The sequence below is a fragment of the Heterocephalus glaber genome, unplaced genomic scaffold (genome assembly GCF_053883595.1).
Source record: "Heterocephalus glaber isolate CG9 unplaced genomic scaffold, H.glaber_assembly_v1.0 deba00001442, whole genome shotgun sequence".
Classification (NCBI taxonomy): Eukaryota; Metazoa; Chordata; class Mammalia; order Rodentia; family Bathyergidae; genus Heterocephalus; species Heterocephalus glaber.
This window is the reverse complement of record NW_028258296.1, coordinates 15,578,042-15,595,889: the sequence shown is the minus strand read 5'-3', so window position 1 is coordinate 15,595,889 and position 17,848 is coordinate 15,578,042. Positions and strand designations below refer to the sequence as shown.

Here is a 17,848-nt window from a genome sequence, read left to right as displayed (position 1 = left end):
ACCTATGAACTCAGGTGAGTCTTGATGTTGCAATTTTAAATTGAACATTTGGATGGTTCATGCTATTGTCTTGAAGGATAATTTCTTCTTCTCTAGGAAATGGAAAGTTTTTCTTAAGGATTTCAACTGATTAGATCAGGTTTATGGACATTATCAAGAGTAATTTTCTTAAAGTAATTGTCAATCACACTGCAAAACACCTTCACAGCAATATCTAGATCAGTTTTTCAGTGAACAACTTTTTTGCTTTTGTTTTGTTTTGTTTTGATTTTTTTAGGAGGCAAGTTCTGGCTTTGTTGCTCAGGCTAGCCCCAAATTTCTGGGCTCAAACTATTTTCCTGTCTCAGCCTCCTGAATAGCTAAGATTGCACATGTAGCATCACACTGGTCTAGTTATTTTTTGGTTTGTGTGTTTATTTGTTGTTTGTTGCATTGCTAAGGATTACACCTAGGGACTCACTCCTGCTAAGAAAGTGGTATCCTACTGAGCTGCACCCTCAAGTCCAGCATACTTCATGCTTGATCCCTGGCAGCTATCTGGTCTTGCTGCCTAATCCTAGAGCTCCAATATTAAAGTTCTCAACAAATCTTTTTTTTTTTCTTTTTGGAGAATAATTAGCGTGGTAGTACGGTGAGATCCATTTGCACTTCTAGTATGTATTTTGTTTTGTTTTGTTTTAGGTAATGATGTATTTGACAGCTCTCTTCTGTGCCCAGCACCTTCTTTAGAGTCATTTAAGAGAGATTTCTGTAATGGACTCAGATTTAGAGGGCTCCATTCCAATCTTCCTACATGCATTTCTCTACCTGAGGCCAAGGGCAATGTCTACAGTTTGCCACCTTCTTGCCTTCTGATCACACTCGTAAGTGGACATAAAAGTTCTTCTCCTGAGGACCCTTAGGTATACATGGAGCCCAGAAATGTGATTTGGAATGCTTGCACATATATAATCAAGAGATATTGTCCTGTGAGACAGAAGAAAGTTGTAGAGAGGAAAAGGGTTTGAGAAATTGTGTGTAGAAAGCCTAATAATTGGGAGGTAGAGCCAGGGGCTGACAGTTTGTACCTAGACTATGCTCTATAGCAGAATTCTGAGGAGTCACATTATAATTCTATTTTCACACTTGCTCTACTTGTTATGAAGGTATATCTGGTAAAGGTATGGAACATATTTCACTTAGTAATGATTTACAGCATCTAGATGTTTAACACATGGTTTCTGGCCTTATTGATATTAGACTGTATATTTAATGAGAGAAAGAAACCTGTCTACATTGCATGCTTCTCTATTCTTAAATCATTGTACATGTCACACAGTAAATGTTCATTTACCTTTTTAAAAACTTCAAGTAAGTTTAAAAAATCCTGCTATATTAGATCTTAGAAAGACCAAATTTCTGTCCTTAGGTTGCCCACATCCAGTACTTGACGTTACCAAAATTATCTGGCCTCTTGGTTTTCATGTGTAAAAAGCAAGAACTTGAATTTGATCATCGTTAAGACATATTCTTCATGTAAAATTGCTTACCAGAGTTGTTCTTTGAATATGTGCTGAAATACATTTAACAAAGGAAAAGTAAATCGAAGCACAGAGACAGCAATTACAGCTAAAACTGTACGTGATCAAATTCAACATGGGAGCATCAGTTCCTTTAGTAACAGGAATATGTCTAAGGACTGCTTGGTTTATTATTTCTTTGAAGAACCAGCAGACGACATGTTTATTTCTCCCATAAGGAGAGTGATAAAAGACTGATTGACTGTCATGTCCTTCCTGGAAGAACAGTTTTGCCATCAGAACTTCCTTCTTCTGGGGACACCTATCATGTATCCCATATTCAAACGCTTGGGAAGAGAAACATTTGCAATACAAAATGAGATGCTTTGGGGATGAGACTCAAGTCTAATGATGAAATTCATTTTTATTTTATTTTACACATTTATACACATCGCTTATACATTTACACATTTATACACATATACATTTATACATATAGCAAAGTAATTATGTGAAGTATTTTCAGTGTGTCTACATTTTGACTGTCATTTTATGAGCTTCCAGAAAGAATAAAACATCCAATCATGAGACAGTCCTCAGACAAATTCTAATAGAAGGTGATTTACAATGCACCTAACTTCAAAACTAGGATGGTTAATTAAAAATAAGGAAGTTTGAGAAACTCCAATTTATTTTTCACAGTTCCAGAGGCTGGAAGTCCAAGGGCAGGGTGTTGGCAGGGTTAGTTGCCTGTGGAGAAGTGCTTTTTGCTTCCAAAATGACATCGCGAGATACTGAATCCTCAGGATCGAGGAGGCACTGTCCTCACGGGGTGCAGAGTAGAGGGTGAGAAAGCTGAACGCTGTGTGGAGCCTCTTTTCATTCCATGTGAATCCCATTGATGAGAGAGGAGCCCTTATACCCTAAGCACCTCTCAAAGACCTTACTTCTTGTATTATCGCAAGAACTTTTAGAAAGAATAGACTTAAAACATAGTAATAGGGAAATTTACTGCCTTATAAAGTTCTACTTTATAATAACGTGGCAATATCCATCAGTTAACTATGAGAAATGTACCAGGGTACAGTGAAATGTTAGTAACTCAGGATATTGGATGTGAAATATAGTTGTACAACATTTATACATTTTTTTGTAAATCTAAATATATTCTAAAATTTAAAGTTTATCTAAAAATTGTACACGAAAATAAAAAAGGAAAAATAATCTTGATTGCTTTCATGTGACTATTTCATAATGCCAAGTCAGTTTTGAATAATAATGCTCTTATATGTAAGCTACTTTCTGAGCTGGCATTTGTTTAGTATACACAATTGTTTTTTCTGCAACTTCTGAGAAACTATAAATTCTTAAAACACAATTATAATTATAAACAAAATTATAATTATAATCAAAATTATAATCATTTTCAGAAAGTGAGAAAATGAGGAACAAATTTATTATATTCTTAATCATAAAATTCAGATCACAGTATTAATCTAATTTTCATTAATGTTTTAATTATTTATGAAAGCATATTCTAACTTATTAATAATATAATTCTTAGGCATCATCTTCAATAAATAAGCATTTTCATATTCAAAGGACATTATTCTTCTATTGTAATATAGAGACAAGGGTATATACCACTTACATGTACAGCTTAACTAATGATAATATGCTTTCATCCTCAGCATTAAGATTAAAAACTAGAGAATCATTAGCTTTTTAGTATGCTCCTCTGACTACATTTCTACTATCCCAACTTTTGTGTTAGTCATTACTCTTTATTTATTTTAATTTATATGTATCTTGCACACATACTCTAAATATTGCTCATTTTTATAAAGTAGAAGTCTCATGTCTCCCTATTTAAATAAAATTCAACATTGTCAATATATGTTTCAAGGTCCCAGGAGACAGTTGAAGGAAATTTGTGGTGCATTGTCTAATTATAAGTTTCCTACAAATTTGTAGATTTCTGAATAATTCAGTGGGAACAACTCTTAGTTCTCAGAGGAATGGACTCCTCATTGTTGAGACATATGTCAAAGTTGCAGCGTAATCCAAGTGCTCACAATGGGGATATTCAAATAGAAAGAGGGTCAGTGGGAATCAGCTGTCTTTTATTTTCTGCCCAAAACCCTCCATAAGCCACTTCCAGCTCTCAGGTGTGAGGCAAAAACTTTTCCAAAACTGCCACCAGGATGCTCAACATACAAGGGCACGAAGGACAGAAAAGAAAATCAGCTTGTGACAGAGACAACAGAGAGAAGAATCCGTACTTAATGTTTCTCCTGAGACCCTTTGACTTACATTTCCCCGATAAATGTTCCAAATACAAATGAGAGTGGAGTAGCCATCCAGTTGCATGAAGATGGAAAAGTGAAAAGAAAATCTAACCATTACTCAAGCAGTTAATTGAAAATGATACAGTTACAATGAACATAATCATTTGATTTCTTTCTCGAGAAAATATATAATAATGAACAATCAGATAATCATGTTAAAACCACTTAAAGAAATGATGTTCTTTTGTTCATATCATTACCTTCCACTCTTACTAAACAAATCTTAAAAGTAGAACCAAATTCTGTCCACATATACATGGTTATGTGCACTACTAAATGATAGTAAACATTTAATAATTCAATTTCTAGCTCTCAGTTTTTCAGTAGCTTCTATTTTCCAATGAACAACTCTGTAATTTATTACAATAGTAAACTGAGAAATCAAAGAGATCTTATGAATCTCTACCAATGAATTTTAAAAATAGAAAATCACTTTTATTTTTCTAAGTAACTATATTGGCAATAATTCATATTCAAAATAATCCATTGATGGATTAAAGCAAATGAAATTTGCCAAGTTTGTGGCATGAGCACTGTAACTATGTTGCTTAAAATTTAATAGAAAAATTAAAAAAGGTTTCCTAGCATACTTTTTAGGAAAAATTACCTGAGCATTATCAGTTGGTTATTGAACCACCTTATCCTGTTCTCTTAGTTGGGTTTTGTATCCTATAACAAAATGCCACACGCTGAATAATGTATAATGGGCAGAAATTTATTGGTTTATAGGGGATGGAGAATGACTTTAATGCTTACATGAGGACAGAGTCCCATGACCTGACCCCTCAGATTGTCCTACAAATGGAAATATTACATGTAATATGTGTGTATTCTGAGAAAAGAAGGTGTTAATGACTCTAATCTCACTATTAAATTAATTAGTATGATGAATAGTGAAATCTGGGGGCGGGGGATTTAGCTCAGTGGTTTCACCGCCTGAGGCAGGCAGGAGCACTTCATTCACAGATGGGCATTCACTCAGCTGCAGTGAGTGGCAGGGCTGGGGATCCCGCTGAGAGTCTTTTCTCTCCATGTGTGTTGGTCTGGGACTAAGGCATTTGGTAGTCCAGCATGAGCTTCTTCCCATGAAGGTTAGATCCCAAATCATGAAAACTCCCTTGGCCTGGGATTCTACACTGCCCCTTTCCCCTTATTCTATTGCTCCAAGAAAATCATAGGACAAACCAAAATTCAAGGCAATAAGTAATACATTTTACCTTTCGGAGTGATTGAAATCAACTATATATATATGCAAATAGTTTAACATATTGCTCTTGTAAAATTATAAGAAAATGTAATTTTGAATAGATCTGATGTGACCAACATGAGAAATTAAAGAATATCTAATGTACAAACAAGAGGCTTCTATCATTTTGTCAAAAATCTAAAATGTTACTAATTTTTTCTGCAAAAGGAGATTTAAATATGATCTACAATAATCACACGTATCTGATGTTCCTTTGTGGAAAACCTCATTGGTATAATGTGTTAACAATGAGTTAATTAAGTAAATGTAAATCAAAATGAAAGACTTAAACATCACATATGATGTACATTTCTTGCATTCACACCTACTCTAACCAGTGATGTTACCAACAAGAGACAAAAAGAGAAAAATTCAAAGAGGTTAATGCCAATTACACATTTATAGTTTATTATATACCCTATTCAAACTACTATAGAAACAGCATCATTTAAGGTTGGAAAGTGTGGTTAAAGAAATTAATCTGCTCTGCATGGAACTAACTTTATTTAATCAATGTTGCTTCCACTAGAAAAGTGGATTAGTTTTTCTTCAAGACAGAGTTAAAAGTTTTGCACCTAATTTATTTTAATAAGCATTCGTACTGATGGCTCAAAAACGGGAGGGGGGGTTACTAAACTGTAATGAAGCACCAGGAAAGAAAGCATGACTTAATTATTTTTTGAGGGTGGATAATGAATAAATTAGCCACACTGCGGGCTTACCATTTGTATAAAATTTATTGCTTTTTCTTTAAGAACCGTATCATGACAAAGTCAATTTTTCTCCTGACTGCAAGCTGATGGATGGGACTGTGTCTAATGGTGAAAGACTTCCTTTTCATCATTGTTTCAACAACGGTGATACTGTAAAGTGAGTTGGAAGTTTTCCTGAGTTCATGCTCTCCCACTTTATTTAAAATGACAGTTATGTTAACTCTTTTCTTACACGCTGTCTAATCATGTAAGCTAAAATATGAGTAACTTATACCTGACTAAGTCTATGGGACTAAATAACTTACATGTGAACAAATGTATTAAGTCCATATGATTTATGGACTGATTATTACTATATTCCTTAGGACATGATAGTGCTATGTTAGAAATCTGCTATCTCCTTTGGGATTTGGGCTAAGTGGTCTTCCCAGGAAGTTACTTTCTTACGTGAAACTTCGCAAGTTGATTTTCTAGTCTTGAGATACTAATTCCTAAATTTTTACTTTTTTTTCATGCTAATGTGTTATAAATTCAAAGCTGAAGATGTATTCTTTAAATCACTAAAAGTTTTCTTTATTTAAAAAGAGTCATATATGTATGTAAAAAGACATGCATTAGAAGTGTTATCCATAATAGATTTAAACTTGCTGCCTGGTTCTGTTTTAGAAATCAGCTTTTATGATAAGTTGATAGAAAACTGTGATTTAACACTGAAATAGCAAGGAAAATATGAAAATAATCAGCACAGATATTCCTTCTTTAGTTACCTACCTGTTTAATGACTGTTCGGACTTACAAGCCTCCACTCAGACTTACCACTCAACTGTTTTTTGGTACAGTTTTGTACATCTTGTTTGTAGAGCCTCAATGCCTTTTTTTTTTTTGGTACAGTACACCTTGTTTATACAGTAATGGAATTTTTGCTGATTGTACTGTAGAGCATAGTACTGTAGTTTCATATTCTCTTATACTTTACAGTACTGCATGCAAGTTATGCAAATGAAAGCAGTCATCAAGTTGGAGTTTCTTTTGACAATTTCTTTGTTCTGAATATTGTAATGTACATGCTATATAAAGTTCCTCATTTTGCAACCAATTCATTTAATGACCTAGTCTCAGGAACAGAACATGGACATTAAATGAGGGACATCTCTAATCCAAGCTCTAGCAAAAAACATAGCCAACTTTTTCTTTTTTAATCACTAAAATGATCTTGGTTGTTAAGTATATAAAGAAAATTTAGGGAAGAAATTACACAGATAACTTTATCACTCCTGTCAATTTAAAACAGTATCATTTTGTTAAAAAACCACATCTTTATCCAGTCTCCAGTTGATGGGCACTGGAACTGTTTCTAAGCCTTAACTATCACAAACAGTGCTACTATAAACATGGGTGAATATATATCACTGTGGTATGATTCTTTTAATTATTTTGGGAAGATACTCAGTAGAGGAATAGCTGGGTCAAATGGGACCTCTAATCCTAGTTTTTTGAGGTATCTCCATACTGATTTCCACAATGGTTGTACCAGTCTGTACTCCCACCAATGGAGAAGGGTTCCTTTCTCCCCACAGCCCCTCCAGCATTTATTATTGGTTGATTTCTTGATAGCAGCCATTCTTTCTGTGATGAGGTGGAATTTCAGTGTTGTTTACATCTGTATCTCTCAAATGACCAGTGATGTTGAACATTTTTTCATATGTTTATTTGCTACTTTTAATTCTTTGTCTGAGACATTTACAGCTAACTGGATGCACATTGAGGCCATACTCTTAAGTGAAATAAATAGGGCACACATGAAATAAATAGGACACACACGTAAATATTGAATAGTTTCTCTAGTGTGAGAAACTGAAAGTGTAAATAAGGATTAAAATGAATAATTGATAATGTGAAATAGGAAGAAAAGGTCCAAAGGGGTAGGGGAAGTTGGAGGGGTAGGGGAAAGAAAAGAAGGGAAATTTTAAAAAATGAGAAAAGGAATAATGGAAACAAAGTCTTTGTAAATAGGGAGGGATGGAGAGATTGAGGGGAGAGCAGGGGAATGGGGAATAAATAAGAACCAAGATACATCATGTAAAGGTACAAGTTCCCAATGATGAATGTAAATGTATTGTATACCTAAAATGTACAAATAAAAGAATTTAAGAATAAAAAATCCCCACTACTTTTAGTCAATTGAAAGACATGCAAATTATCCTTTAAAAGCAGTTCTTCAACTTGTATTTTTTCATAAAAACTAATCAGTTGTAATTTTGCATCCTTCACAAAGTCAATCCTCTGTTAAAATTTGTTATCTATTCTGACTGAGGTGAGATGGAACCTTAATATAGTTTTGATTTATAGTTCTTGCATACCTAAAGATGTTCAACATTTTTTTCAAATGATTATTGACCATTTGTAGTTCTTCTTTTGAGTGTTTATTCAGATCATTTGCCCAATTATTGATTGGGTTATTAGGTGGTTTTTTTTTTCAGTTCTTTATGTATTCAGGGTATAGTCTTCTGTCAGAAGAGTAGCTAGCAAATATTTCCTCTTCTTCTATATTCTCTCTCTTCATCATGTTGTTTTGCTGTGAAGACCTTTTAAATTTGATACAGTCTCATTTGTTGGTACTTGCTATTATTTTCTGAGCTAACAGAGTCCTATCCGGGAAGTTACCATATGTGCTTCTATCTTGACATGTTTCCCCTATGTTTTCTTCTTGCACTTTGGTGGGTTTGGGTCTCATATTTAGGTCTTTGATCCATTTTTAGTTATTTTTCATATAAAGTGAGAAATAGGGATTTAATTCAATCTTTTAAACCTAGTTATCCATTTTCCTATCTCACCTCTGCTGAATGGCTATCATTAAGAATCCAAAACAAAACAAAACAACAACAACACAACAAATGATGGCAAGAATGTGGTGAAAAAGGAATGCTCATCATATATTGTTGGTGAGAATGTAAATTAATAGAAACACTATTGAAATCAGTATAGAGGTCTCTCATAAAACAAAACAATGCAACTGTAATATAACCCAGCCATATCCCTCATCCCTATATATCCAAAGAAATTAAACTCAACATAAAATAGAAATACCTTCACAATTCTGTTGTTTTACAGCACAGTTCAAAATAGCCAAGGTATTGTATCAGCTTAGGTGTCCAACAAGGGAAGAATGGATAAAGAAACTATGGTATATAAAAATATGGACCATTATGTAGTCACAAAGGAGGACAAAATCATGTCATTCTCAGAAGAATGTATGGAAATAGAAATCATCATATTAAGTGAAATAAGCTAGCCTTGCCAAGAAATGGAGGTTTTCTCACAAATATGGAATCTAGAAAAAACTAAAAATGACATGAAAGTAGAATGAACACTATTAGAGCAAAGGAACAGAAGGCTGGGGGGGACAAGGAGGCTCACTGGAGGTGGAAATGATCAAAGTGTGGTATACATGTACTAACATTCCAGAATGAAGCCAGTCATTGCATATAATTAACATGCATGAATAAAGAATCATTTGTATGATATACTTTAAAAAAATTTAAAAAACATCAGTTTTTGCTCATCAAAGTTATAAAAACTTTCAGCAGAATTTTTTCTATTTCTTAACCAACACTTGCAAAATATTAGGAAAATTTAAATTTGCAAGTCACTGTATTACAACTAAATATGTTTTAGGTTTATAATTTATAATTATTTATCTTTTATATTTTTTTCACCTTACTCATAAGCAGTAAACCATTTGAAGCTCTTTGGCATGCAAAATCCAACTGCAAGCGTACGTACCATTGTATATACGTACTGATCGTATATAATCCCAAAGTGCTTTTTAAAAATATATCATCTATTTTCTTCATTTGTTCAAGCTTCCAACTTATTGGAAATTGATAGCAAAATTGAATATATTTGCTGAATACTATTAACAGAGAAAGTTTCCATTCCTTGACAATTTTGCCTTCCCTGTAATGATTTTTCACATACGTAGAAATTGAATAGACTTTTGCAATAGTCATCTCTCATGACATGAGAAGTCAACATTAAAAAGAGTAAGAATAATAAAGACATGATGGCCACCTTTAGACAGGCTCCACTACTGAGAGAGGGATTAACATTGATAATGTTATATCACTACTATCTCAAGCTAGCTAATCAGTAGTTAATCACTACTATCTCAAGCTAGCTCAGATTTTGAGCTCAGAATTGCAATATCTTTACCTTTACACTTGATCTTAGCCAAAGGCCTAGAAGCGATGCAATATCTTTACCTTTACCATAAAGAAAGAATCATTTGTACTTCTCTGATGGTGTCATGCATAGGCCCAGCCCAATCTGTTCCCGCGTTTCCTTTTTTTTCAGTTTTTATTTTTTATTAGCCCATGTTTGAAGTACATAGTGATTACCTTCCTTGCGGGATTAGTGCATGTACATAACACATTGCAATTCTCTCTTCACCCCATTCCCCTTCCCCTCTTCCCCTGCCGCCATGCCTTCTCTTCCTCCCGTTCCCATTTGAAAAAGATCTCTTTCCTTACTTCTTGTCACCTATTTTATTCTGCTGTTTATTTATATTTTGGGTTTTCAAATAAGAGAAACCATGTGATAATTATGTGTCTGATTTATTTCACTTAACATTGTGGTGTAAAAGTGCATCCATTTTCCTATAATTCTTTATGGTAGACTAGTACACCATTGTGTATAAAACCACATTTTCTCCATTTGTTCATTTGTTGATGGGCACAGAGGCCAACTTGTTCAGATGGGTTCAGTGCTATTTCCCTGAATTAAAGTTAGAGTTCCAGTGGTAGATATTTTCAATTTTGAATTTTTTGTTAGACATCTTTCCTTCTTTAGTGCACATGACTCCACTGTAAGAGTCACACCTGGTTTCCTTTGCTTTTAGATTTTTTTGTTTTTTCCTTTCTTTACTCTCTAAATAAGGCGCTTTGCTGCCCCAAGAAGACAAAAGCTAGAAGAAACAAACAAACAAATACCAAAATCTAAGGAAAAGATCAATTTAAAAATGTTTGGTGGTTAAGTATATTGAGTGAAAACAAAACATATTGGCAAATTATCTGTTTGATAATAAAATAAAACCTATTCACTGGAGTAAGATTGGAAATATGAGGAATATTTGATATCATAACAAATGAAAAGATAAGAATTTCAATGAACCCTATATTTTGTATAGCACAGTACAAAATGAAAATGCTGGACCCTTTTTTCATAAGATATTAAGAAGTTTAAAATAGAGAGTACTAATCCAAACATAGGGACTGACTAAATGCAGTTCATTGTGTGATTACAAAAGGTGTAAGCTCATGCAAGTGACCTTGAAGAACTCCATATTTTTCTTTTTTAAACTAGACAAAACTATATCTAAAAGCATTAATGCAGAAGGTAAGGAAATATATAGGGTTTAATTCTAGCAGTTAACGACATGAAAAAAATAGTAAGTTTGATTTTCTTTTCCAAAACCTCTCAAGGAAATCCATTTTATTCTATTTAACACTGGACCTTTTCCCACAAGCTTTCTCCAAGAATTAAATCTATTTTTGCCTTTTCTTTCATAGAACAGATACCTTTCTTATCTATTTTCCTTCACACAGAGAGACTTCTTTGGCTTCAGTGATGAGTGTAAAAAGCTTTAAATAACTTTGACTACCTCCAGGAAAATGAGTCTCCTTTTCCTGTTTAAATTAGAAAATTATGCTTTTCATATCTTAAAATCACCCACTAAAATTTCACTTTTTATAGCTTCAACAATCAGAATCAAAGAATCTTTAAATGCCTTTATTTAAGGCATTTATTCTAGGTAAAATGAGAATTGTCTTTTCATTTGTAATAGAAAACTAACATTAAAAAAAGTTTATCTCTTACAATTCCACTCTACTTTCTTGAAAGTGAAAAAATATTCAATAACAATAAATGGGACTCATGATTAAATAAAGAACACATCTTTTATTTTAAATTCCTGGGGACTATATAGAATTAATATGGAGTTGTTTCTATGAATATATTTATTATTAAAATCAAATTCTTGAATTTAAGTTTTGTGCAGTTCTGCTGACTTCCAGTTTTTCATTTATTAAAATGGCAGTATTTTAGGTAGGAAGTTTATTTTGCAAGGAGTCACTCATAATCATTAAAGTGACTTGTTCTGAAACTTCAGTTTTTTTAAATCCTTCAATGAAATCTTTAGGATTAACAGAAGAACATTTATTCTTATTTGTGTTTCTTGTGTCTCAACATTTTTTTCTTTGGTACTGGGGATCGAACTTGGGACCTTGAGCTTGCGAGGCAGACACCGGAACCACTGAGCTAAATCCCCGGCCCCATTATTTGTGTTTCTTAAAAAAGTTTGGTGACTGTTTTTAAAGAAAATACCTGTATGCTGTGTCTTCAGTTTAAAAGCAAATGTTTTCTAATGCTGAAAGGAAGTAATTCTGAAATTTAACAATCATTTTTCTTAGTAAAACAAGTTTACAAAATGTCACTTTCAGGTATTTTTTATTGTATTTCAATATCAACTTACTGAAAATTTGTAAGAATAGTCAAAATAACTCCTGCAAATTTTGTAATTTTACATACCAAAATAAAATGACAGCAATCAGAGAATTTAAAGTACTAGAATATACTTACCTATTTCATGGTATTCAACTGATTTCAATTATTTTAATGTCTTTTTATAATTTTTTTCAAGATTCAACCTAGGAAGCATTGGATTCAATTTTCATGCTCTTTTCTTCTTCTGAAACAATACCTCATGCTTCAGTTGTATTCCTTTACCTCGATTTCTTCACATAGTTCCAGCTGTTCATTCTACATAACACCCTCCTATTGGGTTTGTGTGTTGTTTCATTTTGAATAGATTCAGGCTGCATATTTTTGTCAAGGATACTGTAGGAGTGGGTGTGTCATTCTCAGAGCACCATATTGGGGATGACATGCTGTAGATTTCTATCAATGCTTGTGATGATAATATTGATTACTGACTTATGGTAGAATAGCTGGCTTTCTATACTATAGAATGAACGAGTTTCTCTTTATGATTAATAAGGAAATGTGGGAAAATGCTTGGAAGTCATGTAATATGTTTCTAATGAAAACTCACTTTCTAGCTGTTATGGTTTATATCTAGATGTCCCCCAGAGCCTTATGTGCTCATAGATGAGGTTATGGGGCGGTGATTGGATTATGGGGGTGTGACATCGGTGGACTAGTCTGCTGATGAGTTAACAGCTAAATGTGATGTTGGGGGGTTGGAGGAGGAGGGTCACTGGGTGAGGGGAGGCCTCTCTCCTTCCCTTCTCTTTGATCTGTCTCTCTACTTCCTGGCTGCCATAGGATAAGCAGTTCTTCTCTGCAATGCTGCCCTGTCCTGGAGCCAGCCAAGCATGGCCTGAAATCTCTACAAACTGTGAGCCAAAATAAGCCTCTCCTCACTTAAGGGTGGGTATCAAATATTGTGTCTCAGCAATGAGAAAATATTTAAGACACTAGCTTTAGCTTTTCATGTTGATGTTCAAGTTCTATCATCCACTTAATATTTCTGGCACATCATTACAAGAGACTTTCCCTCCTTTATGTAATTATGTATGTGTATTTACATATGTGCTACTACAAAAAGAGTATATTGATAACGTAAGGAGTTGATAATTCTGTTGAATTCCTTATCAATCAAGTTTATGTTGTTTTACCACCTTAATGATGTTAACATATTTTTAAAATACAAAATTATTAATGTGTCAAATAAGAAGCCCATTGCCAAAGAAAAGAATGAGGTAGTAAGAGAGGAGGGATGCGATGGAAAGAGAGGGAGAAAAAGGCAGGGATAAAAGTACAAGGAGAAGAAAACAAAGAGATGAAGAAAGAAGACTGGTAGGAAGGTGGAGAAGGACAAAGAAAAAGAAGAAATGAAGATAAAATTGTAAAAAAAAATACCCACTATTTTATGTAGCTAAGAGTAAAGCTAACATTCAATCGTATTACTGTAATGCCTTGTCCAATAGATGGTAATTAAAATTTTTTCTAGGGAGAACTCTAAAAAAAAATCATTCTTTCTACTTTAACTTACTCATCTCTGAGAAAGCTGTTTTCATTTCACTTTATAATACGAACCACACAAAGTGTGTGGAGACATCAGAGGGTGAATCATAGTTAAATGGTACTTGCCATGTATTAATTTTTTAATTATTGTTAATTATTAAAGTGTTAAAGTTTTCAGCTGATTGACAATTATCTTTAACAATACAAAAATAAAAACATACTTGGTAATTTCAAGTTTGTGAGCATTTTAGAACATGGTTGAAAGATATGTGAAAAATATGAATTAAAGTAGCAATCCTTCTAATATCTGTGTTCCATTGATATGACTTTATATTTGCAATACTAATTACACTCATCTTAGGAAATTGGAATCTGCCTAAAGTCTACATCCTTGTTTCCTAAGATGTCTCTTTATTTTGCTCTTTAAATATTTAAAGTTTCTCATATGAGAGAAAACACGAAATAAGTAGTCTGTATCTGGTTTATTTCCTTCAGTGTTATGATCTCAAGATGCATTCATTTTCCTACAGATGATTCAAATTTATCTTTCTTTAGGACTGAGTGGTACTCCACTATATATAAATACCAAATTCTCTTTATCTATTCAACTGTTGATAGGCATATAGGTTACTTCCAAAATTTACCTAGTATGAATTGTTTTGTTCCTGATATAGGTATGCATGTATCACTGTAATATGGTGCCTTTAAGTTTTTCACAGATACATCCAGATGATCCACCCAGAGCTGGATCAAATGAAATTGCTATTTTTAGCTTTTAAAGAATCTCCAAATTGATTTTTATAGTGGCTCCATTAGTCTACATTCCCGCTAACAATGTAGAAGGGTCTCATTTTCCCCACAAGCTTGCCAGCATTAATGATTATTTGAGTTCTTGACGATAGTCATTCTTTCTTAAGGAAGATGAAGTAGGTCTTCATTCTTATATTGATCTGCAATTCTCTAATAGCCAGAGCTAATGAACATTTTTTTATGTGCTGGTTGGCTATTCACACTTTTTCTTTTGAGAAGTGTCTACTAATTTTGATTGCTCATTTTCTGTTTTTTTTTTATTTTGGGAGGTATATTTATGTATTTATTTTAGTTCTTTATATTTTCTAGATATTAGTCCTCTGTCAGATGATTAGCAGGAAAAGATTTTTTTCCCATTCAGTAGGATGTCTCTTTACTCTCCTGGTTATTTCCTTTGTAGTGCAAAGAATTTGCAACTTGATATAATCCTATTTGATGATTCTGGGTATTCTTTGTTGTACAATTGGGGTTCTGTTTAAGGTGTCCTTGTTTATCCCTACATCTTTAAGAGTTTTCTTCAATTTATCTTCCAGCAGATTCAGTGTTTTCATTTTAATATGTAGATATTGATCCATTTTGACTTGATTTCAGTACAGGATGATAGATATGGGTCTAGAATCATTCTTAGGACCATGGCTAACGCGGTTTCCCATCACCATTTGTGAAAGAGGCTGTCTTTGGCCTACAGTATGATTTTGGCATTTTGTCAAAAATAAAGGGGGTCAAGGTGCTTACAGTTACTCCTGCATCTCTCTTTCTATTACACTGATTAACATGTCCGTTTTTGTGTCAGTACCATGCCATTCACTATCACTGTATTTTTTTAGGGAAACATGAAATATGGGATTGCAATGCCCCTGCTTTGCTCGTGTTGCTCAGGTTAACTTTGGCTATGCAGGGTCTCTGCTGATTCCATATGAATTTTAGGAGTGCTTTTTTCTAGTTCTGTGAAGAACTTTAATTGGAATTGGAATTTATATGCCAATGTTGAGAGTAGGATCAGTTTAACAATATTTGTTTTGCCTTTCCAGGATGTTTTTCCATTTTCTAATGTCCCCTTCCACCCCTTTCTTCAGAGTAATATAATTTTTGTTATAGAAGTCTTTCACTGCTTTGGTTAGGTTAATTATCAAATATTTAATTTTTCTGAAGTTATAATGAGTGGCACTGTTTTCCTAATTTCTTTCCTTGCAGGTTCATTGTTGATGTACAAGAATGCAATTATATTTTGTGTATTGATTTTGTACGCTGTCTTTTTTGCTGAATGTATTTGAAAGTTCTAAAATTTTTCTGGTGAGATTTTTGGGGGTCTTCTATGTAAAGAATAATGTCATCTGAGAATAAGGATAGGTTGACTTCTTTCTTTCCTTTCTGTATCCCTGTTATGTCTTTCTCTTGCCTGATTGTTCGGCTAACAGTTCAAGAATTATATTGAACAGAAGCAATGAGTGTGTGTACCTTTGTCTTGTTCCTGACTTGAGAAGAAATGGTTTGTTTTTTCCCATCAGGTTGATATTGGCAGTGGGTTTGTCATAAATGGCTATTATAAATTTGAGGTAAGTTCCTGCTATACTTATTTTTTCAGAGTTTTTATGATGTATGGTTGCTGGACATTGTCAAAGGCTTTTTCTACATTTATTGAGGAAACCTGTGATTTTTATCCTTGATCCTTTTAAATAATATATTGAATTTTTTTGATTTACATATGTTGACACATTTTTGATTCCCTACTATGAAGCCAACTGGGTCATGATGTATGACTCTTTAGTCATTTGTGGTGTTCTAAGTATCTTGTTGAGAAGTTTTTCATCTATACTCATTAATGAAATCTGTCTCCAGTTTTCTTTTCTTTTTCTCTTTTCTTTTCTTTCTTTTTGAGTCCTTGTCCAGTTTTGGTATCACTCATGCTGGTTTGAAAGAATGAGTTTGGTGGTGTTCCTTCCCTTTTAATTTTATGGAAAAATTTGAAGAGTATTAATGTTAAGTCTTCCCTGATGTTCTGGAAAAAATTTGCAGTGACTCCTTGGGGTCCTGGGCTTTTCTTTGTTGGTAGGATTTTTATTACTGCCTCTATTTCATTGACTATTATTGGCCTATTCAGCTTTTAGGTGTTTTTGATTCAATTTTAGTAATTTGCACATGTTTAGGAATATATCTGTTTCTTCTGTGTTCTCCAATTTATTTAATCTAAATTGTCAAAATGTTTTTTATAATCCTCTAGAATTTGGTGGTGTCTGTCATGATATGTTTCTTTTTTAATTTTCAGTTGTGTTGATGTTAGTCTTTTCTTTACTTCTCTTTGTAACTTTGGCTAAGGGTTTGTCAATATTATTTGTCCTTTTGAAGAACTAAGTTTTTTATACATCTATGTTTTCTATAATTTCTTTGGTCTCAATTTCAGTAATTTCTGCTCTGATCATTGTAGTTTCTTTCTATTAGTTTAGAATTTGAATTGTTCTTATTTCTCTAGGAGGTTGAGATGCATTATTAGGTTATTTATTTTGGATTCCTCTATTCTCTTTTGGAGGGGAGGGATGTAAGAGAGGAGAGATGTAACTCAGGACCTTGCACTTTCGAAGCAGGTGGCGGCACCCTTGAGGTAAATCCCTGGCCCTGGATTGCTCTATTCTTTTAAAGTGAGCATTTACAACTATAAACTTTCATCTTAAAACTGATTTCTTTGTCCCATATGCTTTGGTATGTTGGGCTTCTATGATCATTTGTTTGTAAGAACTTTTCATTTTCTTCCATGAAGTACTTTTACACAGTCTAAAACATCTTAGGAGCATTAAGATAGACCATCTATTTATCAATTTTCTTTTAAAAAATGAATACCTTTGATAATTTTTAAATTTAGAACAAGAATTTGTGTAATATTAAAGAATAAAACTAAGGCTTGCAGAACATTAGAAAATTCTCCTATAACATTTTACTCTTCAATGTCCTCTAAAATATGTCAAAATAGTGTGAAAAGATTTTGAATGTTTCGTATTGAAGAAATGTTAAATGATTGAGATGATGACCATACAACCTTGATCACATAAAAACTGTACAATATACAAAAGTATCGCATTGTATCACATAAATATGCACAATTATGTGTCAATTAAAAACTACTTTAATGAAAGGCTGTGGTGGTGCAAGTCTGTAATCCTAGCACTCGAGAGGCTGAGGCAGGAGGATTGCCAT

At 33.3% G+C, this 17,848-nt stretch overlaps 1 long non-coding RNA gene across 4 annotated transcripts in view; it reads left to right on the top strand.

Annotated features, from left to right (window-relative positions):
* Positions 1 to 17,848, top strand: part of LOC147827616 (uncharacterized) — a 77,605-nt gene that overhangs the window by 46,359 nt on the left and 13,398 nt on the right. For 3 of the 4 annotated variants that reach the window (XR_015451952.1, XR_015451950.1, XR_015451951.1), the window contains 2 exons: positions 5,849 to 5,963; positions 13,148 to 13,252. This is a non-coding gene — a long non-coding RNA (uncharacterized LOC147827616). The remainder of the gene's footprint in view (positions 1 to 5,848; positions 5,964 to 13,147; positions 13,253 to 17,848) is intronic. The other variant, XR_015451953.1, reaches the window with a different exon arrangement.